Genomic DNA, 7501 nt, shown 5'->3' with positions numbered 1-7501 from the left:
ACTAAAAAAAATACAAAATGAAACACATTGAAGGAGAAAAACTTCTGTTAGCTTAGGTTGTAAACCCCAATTAATTAGTAAATAATTAGTCAGTAAATTAGTTTTTAATAAGAAAGATTAGAAATGCGAATATTGTATCAAATTAGGATAGAGCTCATCGAAACGAGAATTTTGACACCAATTTTGAGAAAATCGGTCCAAGATTGGACCGAACCGGTTGAACCAGATCCGAACCGGGCTGTCGGTCCAACCGGACCAGCCCTTTTATATAAGGCCGAAAGCCCCTTTCTTCCCCATTTCACCTGCAAGCAGCGTGAAAGCTTCAGGGAGGAGAAAACACATCCAACCCTTACGTCACTTTTCAAAATCCCGTAACTTCTCCGTCCGAGCTCCAATCGTCGCACCGTTTGCGGCCACACGTTCACCGCGTCGAGCTCTACGTTTCTACCGGAACAATTTTATTGGTAACTTGTTTAATCACTTCCAGCCCTCTTTTCCCCCAATTTTCGAGTTTTTAATGGGAAGGTTGAATTTCTTTGATTTCTGATGTTTTAAGATCCAAATAGCTTGAGGAAAATGTTCACTCTTGCTTATGTGAAGCTTGGGTAAGGTGAGGATACGATAATTCTATTTTATTTTCATTGAATTTGAGCTTTGAGTATTAAATTGGATATATATGTGTTATGAATGTGTATTAGGTTGTGAATAGATAATTGGAGCTTAAAATTGTGAATACTGGAACTTGGAGGAAGCGGATTAGTTGAGTTTTGAGGGGCTGTCTTGGTTTTGAATAAATAGCTTTGGTCGTTACGTGGAAATCGGCCAAGGTATGGTTTAGGTTTCTTGCATTTAATATATAATGTTCTGTGAAAACTTAGGCTAGACGACCATAGGATAAGTTGGAATGCAGGTGTATGTTTAATGTTTAGTAATTTGTCGATGAATATATTTGGTTGAAGTTTATTGAATAATTAGTTATTAATTTTGGATGGTGAATGTTGTTATGTTAATTTGGAGAAAATCATGGTTGAACGTTATTGTTGATGAACATGGTTGGTTTGGTGCTTGTTGATTAACTAATGATTTGGTGAATAATTGATTTGAGATATAACTATTGTGGAGGTTGTTGTGATAATGAGGTATTTTGTGTTAAAAGCCTAGGATTTGTGAACTATGATTCTTAGTTGAATTTTGGGTTGTTGGATTTGAATACTGTATGAGTATAATTGTTTATCTGAGGTAGATTTATTGTGGCAATTGTTATGATGATGAGGAAGGGTATGTTGAATTGAAAAGAAAGCAGGTTTGGACCCGAAAAGGGTGGCAAAATCCGAGTTTTAGAGGAGATGCTGCCGAAATTTTATAAAAATTAGAGATTTTGTTTATATGATTATTTAAAAAATATTTAGATTCAAAGGTTATATGGTTTGATTTTGAGTTATTAAGAAAATGAGCATGTTTTAAGTCTGATTCATTTAGAAAAGAATGAATTATGTTTTGAATTGGAACTGTTGATGGACGGAATGGGAGGTGTGATAATGAAGGATAAGGATTGAATATGATTGATGTATGATGATGAATGAAATGCGATTGAGAATGATGTGGATGTTGATGAATTTTAATTGAATTATTTAAATGGCTTATGAATTTGAATAATCTGAGATACGAGATTCCCTGGATTAAGTGCCGTGGCTTGCCACCACGTGTACCAGGTTGAAAACTCGATACTCTGTTGATCATACGATGTAAGTGTGACTGGGCACTATATAAATTCCCGGGAATGTTACCCCCATTGAGCAATATTGATTACTTGAGAAAAATCTATGCATAGACTCTTGGGGATGCACGTCGGGGGACAGTCTAAGGACAATTCAGACTTGTCGGGTTGGCTGGATAACCGACAGATGAGCCTCATCAGCCATAGGACAGGCATACATCGTATGCATATTACTTGAATTACCTGCTTGTGTATTAACTGGGTGTGCCTAAATGTACTTGCCATGTTAAATGTATATTTGTTACCTGCAGTACTTGTAACCTTCTTGTGCTTGCCTTTGTTTGTTTAGTTGTCTGTGAAGATGCATGATGGAGTTGGAGGTATGGAAGAATGGCAGAATGGGATTTAGATTTAAGGTTAAGTTAAGTTAGGTTTAAATATCCTTAGTAAACCACCTTTTATGGCTTCTGTTTAATACTTTAAGCTCTACAATCTGAGTGTCGGCGTTCTAGGATTGCCTCTGGCATTACCAAGACCTTATATATTATGTGTGTGGCACCTTTACCATACTGAGAACCTCCGGTTCTCATTCCATACTATGTTGTTGTTTTTCAGATGCAGGTCGAGAGGCATCTCGTTAGGCGTCTGGACTCTTGAAGCGGAGTGGTTATAGGATTATTTTGTTATGCTATGATGTATATATATATGTACTTGGTTTTCTCTCTGCATAACTTGTTATTTTGATCCTCTTAGAGGTTTATGGAGAGGTAGGATTGTGTATATGTACTTTTGGGTTTGGATATGTCTGTATATATATATATATGTAAATATTCTCCGGCCAGTCTTGACTTCGCAGGCTGAGTCAGGAGCTTGTTATTTTGTATCTTTGGCACTCTATTCCTACTTCTGTCATCTTATGTTTAGTAGATATGGTTTTCTTAGCAAGCAAGTCAACTCGTTCCTTGAGCGTTGCGCTTTTATTTTGCAATTTTTATTCCCACTATTCTTCAAGGCTCCTAGCATATTATAATTCTTCTGCTATTATATGTACTCATTTTATTTTAGAGGTCGTAATACCAAATCACCTCTGTTTTATGACTTAAGCGTAAAGCTTTGTGTGGTAGGGTGTTACATAGGTAGCTATGAGAACTCTGTGCTTTCTCTCCTTGCTTCAAGCCTTGGCCGTTCACCCTTGTTATAGAAGGGGAAGCTTCCAAAGTTGAAACTGGTCTAACCGAGCCAACTTCTTCTTCTTCAACATAAAACCGGTTCGGACAGAGAGAAGAGAGAGAAAACCGAAAGCAAAACCAACATGCAATTACCTCTCTCTCATCCCTTCTCATCAAGTTTCATCAATCTGAGCCTTCCATCTTGACTTGGTCCCCAAGAAGGATTTCTGACCCTTGATGAACCCTTGATCCTTGACAGCTCCATCTGCTCCACTTCTGCTTCTTCCCCACGTAGCTACAGTAGCTACCTTCTGTGATGGACGAACAAAAAGTAGAGACGAGCCATACCCCAGGGATCTTCTTCTCTGACCGAACTGGATCTTCCACCATTTTTAGGCATGGTGATCTTGAGGCTTCTTCACCACATTTTATCATTTGTGGTAAAGATCTCAGTCACGCCATACTGTAGATCTTCTTTTTGCAAGAGCCATCATCACCTTGGCCTCTTGCTTCTTCCTAGCTTCTCTGCTACTGTACTTCTCCTCTGATAACCTGCTTCTTCTTCTTTCCTGTGACATGACCGAAAACTAGAGAGAGAAGAGAGAGAAGAGTAAAAAGCTTTCAATGGAATTGATGAATGAAATTAAAAAGAGTTAATTCCCCACTCCCCATGCTTAGTAACGTGTGAGAGTAATAAAAGCAATCAAATCAATTTCAACTTTCTCTTTCCAGTTACCAAGGCATTAAATCAACTTAAATGAATTTGAATTCCATTCCTTAGTGGGGTTAGGTAACCGAACTCAATCAAGCTCCAATTTTATTCTTTCTTCCTTCAATTCGGACCAAGCATTGTTGGTCTTAAAGCAATGATTAAATGGGCTTGCTTATTAGATTTTCTGTCCCAAATAACATAATAATTCAGCCACACATCATATAGCATTTTTGCACAAAACTGAATATATTATCTTAACATATTTGGGCTTTAAGTTGCTTTATGCCCAATAACCAAAATCTGCATGCAACATAGAAATTATTAAGTAAACAATTTTGCATCAATAATCAAATTAATAATTTCTAATTAATATTTTTAATAATGTTTGATCATCATCATATTTCAAGTTTTCCAAACTCAACAATCTCCCCCTTGATGACAAACATTATTAAAAATTGAATTGAAAAAGGGTAAGGATTAAGAGTACTCCCTTGAAGATTTTGAATCCTCCCCCTTTCCATCTATTACATAGCTCCCTCTTAATATGTGCCATTTTATTAAAGGAAGCATTACCTGTAACATTCTTAAAACCAAGCTTACAGCCACAATGTATTCAACATATGGAATATTAAAAAATGTTGAATAGCTTGATTTTTGAGCAGATGTAACATGATAATCAAAACCTGATTTGTTATCATCCAATGATTTTCTACTCACATTAAAATTAAACTTAAAGTATGCCTGAGTACCTTCAGAGTACATTTCAAATAACCAAGACTCAACATATTTCATGTTCAAAGAAAATAATAATTCCTGTTAAAACAGTTTCCTGCCAATCAATTCATTCAACTAATAATTCAGCAACACAATTCATTCAACATATCCAAAATTGGCAGAATAATAATTAGAGGCAGCATTATCAGAAAATTATTATATCACCAAAAACAATCAAGGTTAAAAAAAATCATTAGGTCAGCCCCTTTTTCACACACCTTTCCTCCCCCTTTTGTCATCAAGAGGGGAACCTGCAAAACAAATGAACAACAATATGCCAAAATACAGAATATTTGTTTAAACCAAATCAAAAGGATCCAAAGTATCCAAGTATAGTCAACCAACAAAAAAAATAGTACTCAAAAGAGCAGTAAACTAGAATTTGTTCAAACATAAGTGGGCAGCAGATAGCCTAAGCATCAGACAAATTCTCATCAGAGTCAAAAAGATCATCAGACTGAGCTATATCCTTTTCAAAGCTCTTGAGCAGCAGGTTAATCCTTTCATTGCATTTAGTCCATGCTTTCTCGTTTTCATATGCCTGCTTGCGAGCTTCTTTGTATGAATGCACCATCAGATTTGACATGTTTGAAAATTCAGTTAGAACGTCCATGATAGATTCAGCAAGCTTAGATGGCTCCAAAGGATGGCTTTCAAGATCACTCTCTGATGACATGGAGGGCATTGAGCTTTTTCCTTTGTTACCTTTCACGGGTCCAGAAACTCCTCCTCCTTTGATGGTGGAAACCTTGTTTTCTACATGCTCATTTATTAAATCAACATGAAAATGTTCACATATGCATGTAAGAAAATTACCATAAGGCAGATTTGTCTTCTTATTACTACGTACACATTCCCACATATGACGCACCATTAAATAAGCAAATGAAATAGAAGAAAAAGTGAGAATAGCAAAGAGAACAAGGGTATCACAAACTGTTACTCTCTGATAGGATCCGCTCTGTGGCATCAAAATATGGTTGATAATGCGATGAAGTAGCGCTCTTACAGGACCAAGAGCCTTATGAGTCAGAATCGTTCCATCAAGTGCAGAGAAATTTTCACAAGCTTGAGTTAGAACAATCTGATAAGAGATCCCAACTTGAGAGTCCCACTTTCTAGTCATGTAAGCTATTGCTCCTTCATCAGTATACCCCAATGCAGCGCTGATGGTTTCTTTGTTCAGAGTTAAGTGAACCTTCTTAACATAGGAGTGAATTGCTCTGTCATGGTATATCATGTTCGCGTAGAACTCGCGAACCAGAGATGGATAAACAAGCTTTTGAATGTTGAACAATGGAGTCCACTTCAGATTATCAAACAGAATAGAAAAGATGATGCCTTTTGCAGTTAGTGTCTCCAGATTCACTATGTGAGAGGCACATAGGTGACGTTTAACCAGAACTTGATTATGGAACTCATAGGCAGCACAAGGGTTGAATGTAGCCGAATCGAAGTGAGAATGACCCTTGTTGAACTTGTTTTTGAAATCAAGAGAGTCCAAGTTTGGCGGTTCTCTAGTGTTGCAGAGAGTGTAGCCTTTTGAACGCTGAGTGCTTCGGCCAGAGGGGTGAGGAGTGGATCATCGTGGTGGTGAGGCAGGTGGAGATGACTGAGAAGCTTCTTCGTCTTCGGCAATAGGCCCTTTTTCTTTTTCAGGCTTCTTGCGAGATGAAGTTCTTTGATGAATGACTTTCTTCCTCATGGCTTCTGTTGAATGTGAAGAGGGGGATGAGGATGAAATGGAGTGAATATGAATGTGTGTAAGTGTGGGGTGCAGAGGAGGATGGAGGATTTTTGGAGGAAGGGGTTCGTTTGCTTCTCCTAGGCGCTACTTTCTTTTTCATAATAAGAGAGGAAGAAGTAGATGGTGAGAATATGAAAAGATGGCCGAAGAGGGTGGGTTGTGGAGAGATGTTATAGCTGCATTTAATGCTGATTGGAGAGAGGATTATTAGAATAATGAGCATTTAATGGAGCGGTTATCATCAAGGAAATTTTAAAATTAAGAGGATAACTGAAAGATCTTTTCCTTGAATCAAGGGAGAGAGTAAGGGAAAAGATTTTGATTTGACATATACTCCCCTTAACAAGATATGGGGTGATAACTTCCCAAAAAGAATTATTTTAAAAATGATGAAGAACTCAAACGGGCCAGAGTCATGGATAGGGTCAAAGAAGGATTGGTTGGACCCAAGTTTACTAACATCAAGTTCAGTCTCCCCCTGTATCATGGCATGTTCATCACGTCTTCAAATTTGTCTCCTCCCTTCCTACGAGACAAAACCAAACAGAATCAGTAAAGATCACAATTTCTCAATAGAACTTAATTCTAACATTCCCAAACTGTTCCTTAATGAACAGAACCTATCTTCACACAAAGGTTTAGTGAATATATCAGCAAGTTGTTCTTCGGATTTCACAAATTGAATATTAATAGTACCTTTTGTACATGTTCTCTAATAAAATGATATCTAACTTCAATGTGCTTAGTTCTAGAGTGCAGAACAGGGTTTTTTGAAATGTTTATAGCACTCATATTATTACAAAATAAAGGTATGCTATTGATTTTCAACTTATAATCCTCTAACTAAGTTTTTAACCAAATTAATTGTGAACAACAAGCAGAGGCAGATATGTATTCAGCTTCAGCTGTGGATAGAGCAACAGTGGCTTGTTTCTTGCTTGACCACATGTTTAGTGAGCTTCCAAGGAAGCAACACATTCCGGATGTACTTCGTCTATCCACCCGATCTCCTACATAATCTGCATCATAAAATCCCACTGCACAAAAATCATTAGATCTAGGATACCATAAGCCAAAGTCACATGTTCCCTTAATGTATCTAATGATTTTTTTGACGGCCGAAAGATGAGATTCTTTTGGGTGAGATTGAAACCTTGAACATACACCCACACTATGAACAATATCCGGCCTAGAGGATGTAAGATACATGAGTGAGCCTATCATTCCTCTATACCGTGTTTTATCCACATCTTTGCCATTTTCATCTTTTTCAAGTTTAGTATTTGGATGCATTGGTGTTCCCATTAGTTTAGAATTTTCTAGGCCAAATTTCTTAATTAATTCTTTTGCATATTTACCTTGGTGAATAAAAATGCCACTAG

The 7501-nt window shown here is 37.2% G+C and overlaps 1 long non-coding RNA gene across 1 annotated transcript; it reads left to right on the top strand.

The window, feature by feature from the left end:
* Positions 1 to 295: 295 nt before the first annotated feature.
* On the top strand, positions 296 to 2614 carry LOC112747195 (uncharacterized). Its single transcript, XR_003174827.2, has 4 exons — positions 296 to 464; positions 557 to 610; positions 699 to 827; positions 2333 to 2614. It is a non-coding gene; the product is annotated as an uncharacterized lncRNA (long non-coding RNA).
* Positions 2615 to 7501: the final 4887 nt, after the last annotated feature.

Source organism: Arachis hypogaea, chromosome 15 (genome assembly GCF_003086295.3).
Source record: "Arachis hypogaea cultivar Tifrunner chromosome 15, arahy.Tifrunner.gnm2.J5K5, whole genome shotgun sequence".
Taxonomy (NCBI): domain Eukaryota; kingdom Viridiplantae; phylum Streptophyta; class Magnoliopsida; order Fabales; family Fabaceae; genus Arachis; species Arachis hypogaea.
This window is presented reverse-complemented; position numbering and strand designations above follow the sequence as displayed.